This window comes from Seriola lalandi, unplaced genomic scaffold, assembly GCF_002814215.2.
Source record: "Seriola lalandi dorsalis isolate HSWRI2012SDOR001 ecotype SW California unplaced genomic scaffold, Sedor1 jcf7180002052274, whole genome shotgun sequence".
Classification (NCBI taxonomy): domain Eukaryota; kingdom Metazoa; phylum Chordata; class Actinopteri; order Carangiformes; family Carangidae; genus Seriola; species Seriola lalandi.
The window spans coordinates 3,805,135-3,816,318 of NW_019522827.1; positions in this window are offsets into that span (position 1 = coordinate 3,805,135).

Sequence of the window (11,184 nt, forward strand, 5' to 3'; positions counted from 1 at the left end):
CAGTGATGAGCTCAGAGAATTATTGCCCAACTCTGCAGCTTTTCAGTATTTTGCCTCTCTTAGCTCATTGTTTTGATTTTATGGCACATGAAAATGGTTCAGTCTCACCCCTCTGAGAAACTGACTGTGCAACCTGCCCTGTGAAACATGCTTCAAAAAGGAGCTACCAAAATGAATACATTCTTTATTTTCTTGCAATAGTAATACAAAGATGTAACAATGAATTTGATTGGGATATACTGGTATCTAAAAATGGCCGCACATACAGTGGTCCCTTTCAAAGGTGCATACAACAGCAGATTCCATATGAGACCTTAACTGGGATTTGAGCCAGTATCAGTGATACAATGTGGATATAAATACTGCAGCGCTGGTTACGAAACACTGTTGGAAGCAAGGGCATCAACTGCAAAAGGAATTAAATGGAGTCATTGTAATTAACAAGCAGGCTTGGCTTTCACTAGATTGTGTGTGTGTACTGTATGTTTGTGTGTAGTTGGCAGGTAGAGTTACACGGCTAAATGTATGGGATTACTTTGATTGGAATAGACTACACACCGGTAAAGCTGTATGTCACTGTAAGAATTTTCCAATACATGTCAAGCAGTGCAGCTGTAACTTAGGTTACTTGACAAACATTTGAGCGTTTGCCTCCCTGATATAATAAAGCAAATTCATATTTATATGCTACAAAAATGTGGGACAAAAAAATGACAGATAGTGTGACTGAGTCAGGACCAAACAATGAAAAAAATTGTATTCATTGTTAAAGAAGTTGACCAGAATAAAATTATTCGGATGGTGTACAGGAAGACAACTGTTGGCAGAGACATGTACATGAGTATGATGAATTTTTGATGAAGTAATTCTGGTGGTGAAAAGGGGCAGAAACTGTTGCCTGAGTGACTGACTCGTCACTGTCCAGCAGGCATTAAATATTTTAACTTTGTGTTTGCATCTGTTTGCCCAAATGAGAAAAATAGTCGCTAACTATATACTGTATATACAAAATTGATAATAACTCCAACTTCAGGCAATAAATAGACTTTAAGACTTTAATTTGGTTATTTAAATTACATCATATTAAAATATATATTATATTATATTATATTATATTATATTATATTATATTATATTATATTATATTATATATTTTTTCTTGTCCTTACTGATGTCACACCGAGGCCACAGGAGACAGACACACAAAAAGTGTGTGTTTATCTGTGAACACTGCTAACAGGGAGAGAAACTGCAGGGGTAGACAGTGTGAGAGAGAAAGTGAAAGAAGCAGAAAGTAAGAGAAAGGTAGAAGTACAGAAACAAAGAACATTAATGGCAATCAACGGTGATTTTCTGTAAATGTGGCATAATCAGTGTTTGAGACACATCTGAAGAAGTTAAACTACTTCTATCTTCAGTGTGTCCTGGATCCATGTACAACTGTTTTGTGTCTTTTTGCTACACTTGAGTAGTCACCCTGGGTGCATGTGCAGTGTCAGGTAGACAGTAAATGACCTGATGTTTACAGTGCAGAGATAGGAACCAAGGAGCAAACGGTCACTATGATCCTGTCCACAAGTAGACCTGCACCAGTCGACACTTTGGCAATACAACGATTATCAGTACCTGTGAAATCTAAATCAAACTTGAGTCAATCAGCCAGGCACCATTATAACACGTTTCTAATCAGGGAACACAAATGCATCAGAGTCAGATACAACACATTGTCCTTCTCACTCGTGAACACACACCCACCCATTCAACTAATGACCAATTTCATGTTTATAGAGATTATAGATAGGCACAACTCTGGTGAGAGATGGGAGTCGTACGTCAAGTTGATACAGAGCTTTTGTCAGCAACTATCAACACAAATACACAACAACTTGCTTTAGCTACTCTCTCTCATATTGCAGAAGCTAAATACATCCAGTCTATCACTGATTATGCTTCAGATTCAGAATAAAGGAACGCTCTTTTCTAGGGTACCTGATTTTACAGTAAAATCATATAACTTTCTGGCATCAAATTTGTCAAACACTGATAATAAATTGCAAACATATCCCCCACTGCATCCAGAACTTTGTTTATTCATTATTATTTAACTACTAGTGCATACTTGCATGACTTTTATAATAAAAATTTATGATAAAATGGCTTTATGTGGATGCCAGAGAGTGCATAGCAATTCCCCTCTCTGAGTCACCCTTGAAAAGATCAATCTACTACCACTACTAATAATAATAATTATAAGATTTCAGTGGGATTAGTAAAATATTAAATGTACAGTATATATATGCAGCCTGTGCTAAGTCAAACCAATCAAACTTCAAGTTTACATACAAAAAAAAACTATGAAACACATTTACAGAAATTCATATACGTACTGTATAGACTGATATAAACTGTAAGCTGGTCTGAAACATTACTTTCACCTGTTGTGAGTGGAAAATGAGAAAGAGAGAGAGGGAAGACAGGAAAACCCATTATCCAGGTCCACGGGGCCAAGAGGTGAGGTACACACCACAGGCCACATTCCCGGACCAGAAAATCACCCTGTACCCACTGTGATGGGACGCCCCTGTTACCATAGCAACCTAAATGTCAGGGAACTGCAGAGAGGAAGCGAAATCAGTGTTGTTCAGTCACATAACGGCTCAGGTGTTGCATGTCTTCCCTCACACACACACACACACTTACAATATCATGCCACAGGTGATTACACAGACTTTATGTGCTGGACTGTTTCTTAATGAACAACAGTCAGACACAGTGACTGCACACAGCATCCCAAAGTCTTGTAGTCGCAGAAAGGTTGCCAGGTTTGGTTTAGACCAAAACCAAAGCTTGCACGTGCTGACTGTATCTGTGCTATAGCTTAAGATGCTGCACACATGTACAGGGTGGACGGTTTGTCAAGAAATAGAGCAGCTACAACTCGTTACTCTCCCTAAAATCATAAATTATTTTCACATATATCTGAATAAGTCAGCTTTAGAGACGCCTGCCCTCTTTGTGTTAAGCTAGGCTAACCACATCTTGACGACAGCTCAGTACTGAACACACAGTCAAATATTCTATGGTATTTTACCTACCATTATCTATGGTAACTTTTCAAGTTTTTACTGCAGCTGTCTTGAGAGCTGTTGATTCAACTAAATGGTTTTTTGAGGCCAATTTACTGCTAGTATTTCTACTACATAACATTATATTAAAAGGTAAATGTAATGTTTACCTCTGACAGAGTAAAAAATATTATACTTTATGCTTAACTAAGGTTTTGTTTGTGGCAGACCTGTCACTTGTATTGGTTTACAATAGAGATTTTATATAGTGCCCATTCTCTGTATGCAAAGTTGCTGCAACAGCAACATTATAACAGCGGTATAAGTGACAATTTTCATAGACTTAGATATGATCTTGCCCTTAAGAATAACCGCAAGATAACCTTATTCACTTTAGTCACTTTCAATATCTACAGGGAACATTCAGCTAATTAATGTTATCTGGCTAACTCTGTTAGCATTAGCCTTCTGGCTAAAAACCCACATATATTATAAAATACAGTAGGTTACCTTTATAAAGTGTTAAACAGTCAGGAGGTTCAGTTTGGAAATACATAAGACGGCAGCGGAGGCAATGCTGGTGTAAATCAATAAACATGTCATCTTTCAGAGGTTGGCCTGGTTCCCCTCCCCTCCCTCTCCTGAAACTGAGTCAGTAAAACACCATAGGGACAGCACATTTATTTATAGACTGAGACTTGGAGACTGGAAAGCATTCCCATCCAGGAACACTGTGTCTGTTTATGCTGCACCGCCACATGCGCACTCAGATTATTGATATTTTAAATCCAAAATTATTATTTTTGTTGTTGCTTTTAATTTAGTTTTTAATTTAGAAATAAGGTAGACATGACTGAGATTATATTTACTACATTTAATTGACCTAAAGCAGCTTCTGCCAGATCGATGACGCAACATGTCTCTGTTAAATGTGGTGTTTTGACTACTATTGATTTGAATTGCAATTTGTTTCATCTTCTGGTTGTGATCTTATTCCGATGATAACAGATGATTGGAAAAACAGATTATTACATCCAGATTAAAATGCAAGTCAAACTAGTTTTGTCAGGGGCAGGTGGTTGGTGACGGAGTAAAGATTAAATCCACCCCCACAAACACTCAGGGTTTGATTCCTGGTAGCTGCACCCAGGCATCCCTAAAAACAGTTGGAAGCCCAAATCAAGTTCCCATCCTTGTCTCCGCACTTCTGATTCCTTTAATTTGAAGCTGCTGTTAGTGTTAATGTGAAATATAAACAGAAATAATGACACAATTTAAACATTTCCATGCTGAATCAGCTTGTGAAGTGTTTCCACACGGGTCTTACGATTACAATCACTTGTAATGTTCTCAAGATGCCATTAATGACGCGTCTGTTAACATGAGATTAGCGCCGGCTGCTAAAACTCACACAGGAAAGACGTGCCTTCACAGGGCAGAGGGCGGATATCGAAAACTGTGGGAGAGGCACATTGAGACCAGCTGAGGTCATGTTTCCATGACTCCAAAATTAGATCAAGACACTGAAATGAAAATATGAAAGATTGACACATGGAATGCTGCAGCTTTTGACCAAAAAGAGGAAAGATTTTGATGGGGTTTTTATGATCAAGTATTTATTTAGTATTTTCACAGTATACTAAATACAAACAGAACGTTGTATTCAGCCCACCTGCCTACCCACCCACCAGACCCGCGTCACTGAATTAAAGTCAGTCATTTTCAACGACCACCAAAGAGGAGAGAGTTTCTTGTCTTCTCTAGCTTGAGATATTGCATAACTTCTTTGATCCAATGAGAATACACAGAGCTGAAGAGGGTCTTTCCATCTGAACAGTGTGAGCCGCTTGGCCGACAAAGTGCAGAAGGCCAACATGTTGCACTTGTGATTGTTTAGATGCACTGCCTGTGGTGCAATACCAAATAAAGAAAAAAGAGTGGATGGATCCACTCACTCCTTAGAAGTGGTGTAGCCTTGGACAGGTTCAGAACGTGTGTAACAGTCCTGCATCTGTTGCAGGTAGAATCCTTGTCCACTAATTCTTTTGAGTGCTTTTGACAAATGGATGATCCTACGGATAACTTTTTTGCCAAACTACATTTAAGTCCTCTTTCCATTTTTTCCTAATCTAATGTATTGTATTGTTTGATAAATTTAATCCATCTTCTACAGTACCTTCATCATGTCCCTTGTTCTATCCACAATTCTCATCCTGCAGTTGGCAAACTAATCACATAAATATAAGAAAGAATATTTATCTCACTACCTTTTTATTGCAAGAATAGCATTGTCCACTCATTGTGTTATGTTAAAAAGTACATAGACTTTGCAGAATAGGTTATAATGCAGGTAATATAAAAGCAAATACTATTTTTTATCAGTCCATTAAAACATGGTTATTTCCAAAGGCAGAGAAAGATTTTAATGGAAAAGGACAGGAGGACAGAAACCTATTTGTCTCTCTCAGAGGTCGACCAGAGAGAGGCAGCTGCAATGTGAGCTGACCGACAAAACAACGTGACCAAACTGGATAAAAGAACGTAAAAAAGGTGATAGGAGACAAGGAAGGAGAGATGGAAGATGAAGAGGCGAGGTGCAGGAGGAGGAGGAGGAGGAGGAGGGGGAAGAGGAGGCACAGTAAAGGAGAGTGGAGTGAAGCCATGAAGGCCAAAAGAAGGGAGGGGAAAAGAGCTGAGAGGGGGAAGTGAATCGGTCAGTTCGTTCCCAGAGCAGCTTCCCAGCAAATCACAGCATGACTTCAGACTGCACTTACCACTATATTAAACACACACGCACACAGACGCACACACACGCACACACACACCTACTTGGAGATCTGCATACAGACAAATACACAAAATATCTCAATGACACACTTGTGAACTTGACTCCATGGAAGATGCAGGTCAGTTGATGTTTCCCACAACACAACAACAGTGACCCTGTCTCTGAGGCTGAGATGTTATTGACCCGCAAACATCCTGCCTGCACACGCAGAAGCTCATGGACAGATCTCTTCGAAATGGACACTCTGCTGTTCAGCTTGTTAACAGTCTGTTTATCTTAGGATCCAGCTCTACCAGGAAAGACATGCATTAGCTGCTCTATACAACCACAATTTATTACTGTTTAAACGACTGCTGCTTTCCCAGCTTTTCCAAGACTGACACTAACATGGACTTCAGTGGAGACGTTTGCCAATTGTTCATCTTACTGAGAAATGCATGCAGCAATTTTTGGTATTAGAAATACACTAACATAAACAACGTAAATTTGTTACTAAGGGTAGAAACAGTGATTGTCACAATAAAGCTTCCAATCTAGGTTTAGGTATAATTTTTGCTTTTCCCTGCAGTGCTTTCATTTCTTTTTCCACTGGAACAGTTAAATTACTTAAAGCTCCATATGATCATTTCTTTCATGATCCTAGTTTAGTGTGTTAGCATGTTAATAGTTTCTAATTAGCCAGAAGTGCAACTGAGGGTGATGAGAATGTCATTAGTTATAAACCAAAGAATTGGTTATTGTTCAAACAACTGGTTATTACAAATGATCCTGTGGGGGCACGAATGTCTGAACCAAAGGATCCATGGAATAGTTGTTGAGACATTTCACCAAAAAACAAAAATGCCGACATCTTTGTGATGCCAGAGGAAAGGTCAGGTGATCACCGGCGTCAACAGGATTGTTCCTCTGGGGACCCTTTGTCTGTATAAAAAAATGTCATGACAGTTCACCAAATATTTCAGTCTAGATCAAAGTGTTGAACTGACCGACAGACACACGCTGCAATACACTAATGGTCCACCACAGGTCTGAATAAGCAGTTATTAGGTGTCTCAAATGAAGCTAAATGTTTTTTTCTCTGCATGGCCAGTTTATAGGCTATTTCATCATCAAACAGTGACCATACAGAGCTTTAAAGTGCCAGCTGAAAAAAACACTTTCTTCCACATTTTTTTCTACCAATACAAGATTGTGCCATATTAAAAAAATAGGCTCAACATGCTCAAACAGCTGACACAGACTGTTAACACACGTAATCCGTTTGCTACTTAATTATAAGATTGCATAACATTGTTGCATCTGTCCTTAATATACATGGTTATATATCCTCCACTGGATTAATTTTAATATGCTTGTGGTTCAGTTTCATTGTCTGCTAATATGAGACTGGTGGCTGGAAATGAAGCGGCCACAGTAAACAGCATGGACAGGAACGCCACTGGACTAAGGCCTAATTGGGTGTGATCCATGTAGCGGCTCCAGTGGCTGAAGAGAGAGCTAAAAGGAGTTAGCAACAACCGAAGCTCTGATGCAGCTCCTGTAAACCCCAAATGCTTCCAGCTCTGCACAACAGGTGTCAGGATCTGGAAAAAGCAAACAGGGGCTAGCACAGGAATGACGGGCGGCTTATTAGTTTGATGTGGTGTCACATGCCAAGTCCCTTTCCTGGCAGACTGTAAAATGTCAACAATAACAAGGCAGAGCTGGGAAAGTGCTGCAGTTACAGGAAGACAATGGTTAATTCCGAATGTGTAGTGGGGAATTAAGTTGGCCATGCATTATTTTCTGTTAAATTAAGTCAGACTCAATTCATGCAAGCATTCTGCATTGAGGCATTCTAGAATAATTTAAATAAAACTTAATATCTAAACTTTGAAGTCGCTCAAAATACAATTCTGGGAAGGCGCCTGATCCTGAGTAGTTAAATATGCACTTTTGTTTGGTTCACTTCAGTGTACAGCACTGTAGGTCTTTTAGAGATTGTTCATTATTGTTGTTCAGCTGAACAGACTGAACCAAAACAATAAGCTTGAAGATGTAAAACATGCAGCCTCAAGCTGTGAGACCCCGCAGAGTCAATAATTCTCTGCTGGTTCATTGCAACACCTTTTCATATCACAAACTGTATTTGATCCTTCATTATTAAAAGATAAAGATATTAAGGTATTTGATATAAAATAAGTTGCAGAGTACAATAAAAAAAACTGCATTAAATCACTCTGTATTTAGGAACAACACATTTATTTACCAAATTTTACACATATTAAGGACCTGTAGTCTTTTTCTCCCTGTTTTGACTGAACGAATATTGTGATAATGACTCTTAGATGCACAGTATGTACCTTCTGCTGCTAGAGATCTCTCATTCTAAACAATAACAAAACACGTGTGAAATAGCGTGGAATCATGAGAGTTGTTGTCTTCATGACCATTGTCAAAGCTTCTTGTTTCAATTCCTTCTGTGTCAGTCATTCAGGAGATTTTTACATGGATCTGAAATATCCACAGAGGTTTCCCCTCTCCAAAACAAACAGACCAGGTGATTATAACCGTTAAAATCACTGAATAAAGCAGTTTCAATTTGTGATTCACTTGCAACCACAACACAAACATATCACCAACGCATGCGCATAGAGGATATGATATCATTGACAGGCACATAATGAAACAGACCATTACCATGATTAGAATGGTGTATTTCTCTAGGTTTGAGAATTGCCGGAAACATTTTGGATAATGTAAGTACAAAACTCAAAAAATATATAACACAGGTCTGGTCATTTTTAGACATTTTAATGTGGAAAAGTTACATATTACAGCCACCAGAAGAACCTGTAGTCAGTAAGCAGTTGCAAGATTTGCCACAGGGCATTTCGAAAACACAAACCCACTGGTGTCATTGACTTGAACACAATGCACTGTGCCAAAACTAAATCAAATGTTCAGCCCACGTTCACGTTCAGTGATGTGATGTTCTTGTCCAGTACAAATTGTCCCAATCTGTGCCTCTGGAGGCCCAACATCAAGGAGCAAGTACAGGGTGGGCACAGCATGGTGCAATTCTCACCTACACTGCACCAACAAAAGGCCTAGGACCTATTACACAACCTGCTGCACTCACCGTGGGTCTTCCCATTAACTCGCTCCCTTCAAACACATACACAGAGGGTCTTACACAGAGAAATGTGTCTGCTGAAAACTATTACACAGACTGAGTCCCTAAATCCCCATTGTATATGCACAGAAATACATCCTGCGGTCGACTATTCTGTCATGTGTTACCAAAGCTGTTTGTTGAGCACTGATGGAGCAGTACGAGGGGCAAAGAAAACAGTTGTCGGGTTTTTGATTCTTATTGTCAATGGGGAGTTTGTGAAAAGATTGTGGCTTTCATGGGAGAGTGAGTTTAGTTTGAACAGTACACCTCTGTGGCTCAATAAATCCAGCTTTTATTGGTTAGTAAATCATAATTGTATAGTGCTGTCACTTTAATACTACTCAACTCATCCTGGCCACAGTCTTTTGTCTTCATTGTAACAGTAATTATTTGCCTTTTTCTACAGTCAAAATCAAGTAATGTAGTACTATTACCTGTCAGCTACTATATATAATACTGTATTATTACAAATATACATCCTATCCACCTACCCCTCTCTCACATCCACTATTCTGTCTCTCTCCATCACCTCTGATGCATCTACTGGAGGCTAAACTAGCAGATCAAACAAATACAGCTCTGAACCACCATATTGGCCATCAGTAAAGGCAAAGACTGAAGTCACTGCTCTCTATGTCGACCAGCAAAAAAGACGTTCTGAAACATACAAGTAAAACAAGGACCATCACACAGTCAATTTGTGTGACTGGGTTTGAATACCTTATTTTAATTTATCTTCATCTTAATTAATCCTACTCAACCTAAAAAACATTCTCAAAAACAAAGCAAGCGCTTAGACTGACTTTCAGTCTCCCAGGTGGCAGCTGGTTTCAGCTCATTTCAGAATGGTATGTATAATGAAATTCTGCATTTACATTTCAAAGATTTTGAAGGTTAAAGTTTTTAAAGTTGGCAGGTTTTGAGAATTTAGCCCAATAAGAAGATGAGACAACTCTAAAATATCATATTTTATTAAAAGTGGCTATTAGTTTAAGTTTTTTCTGCTGCCAAACGCGGTTTCTGTCACTTGACAAGCGCTTTGGCCATCGGTGTGTTTACAAGACAAGAAAAGACGTGATAGAGACAAGCGTTAACATTGGCGTTGCTTTCCACCTCTGGAGACAGCTGTTGGTGAGTAAAGGAATGAAGTTTGATGCTGAACTGACAATGTTTCTTCTAGACTGGGAAGCAAGCAGCTGCTAATGCTAACGCTCGCTATGTAGCAATAGCAAAACTTACAAATAGCCCCCTTAAGGCAGTTATGGTGCAGCAAAATCAATCTTTTTGCTGGTCATCCAAGAGGCTTCATCAGAGGAGTGATTCTTTCTCAGGTGTCAAGGTGATTGTATCATCATGCAATGATCTTCAGTCTTGGGTCTCATGAAGCTTCTTGCACCACTCTTGGCTGTTAGAGCTCCCATGTACAAAGCTTTTATTGCAACTGCAGGACAATTTATTCTTGCCATTTCCTCTGAGGAATAGTGCTATGAAATTACACAAGGCTTCAATATCTAAACAAGCTTCCTGTTTCCCAGCAGCTGGTAACGAACACTTGAGTCAAGCCTATCTATGTATTTACCCAAGGATCATTTCGCCATGATGAACGCTCAGATTGGAGCAATCCATACCACACAAACAACTATTAATAAACTACATAGAAGGTGACTGGAATGAATGGACTTACACCAGCAAGTTGATATTACATGTCCAGTGACCGAATGTCTAAAAATACTAACATATTATATAACACCAGAAATCACCCAGAGGAGTGGGTGATGTGTCTTGACACTTGATTCAATATATATGATCCCATCTCTCCTTGTTAATTATCCTGAAAAGTGAAGCTCAATGAAAACAACAAAATCACACAATGAGCCTGTAATTTTAGCTGTGTCTGCTGAGAATTGTCACTGCACATACTTTCTCACGCCAACGCCATCAATGATCCTTTAACATTATGCATGAGCCTTTTAAGAGACAGTGAGAAGACAGAGAGAGAGAGTAAGTGTGGCGAGGTTTAAATTTGAGAATGTGAGTGTTAAAAAGGGCTTGCAATAAAATAAAATCTACATATACTGTCATTTTATCAGTAAATTAAATAATACTAAAAGTGTTTGTGAAATTATTGGCTAACAATCCCAGCAAATGGCATGAACACCAGAAAGTATTAGGAC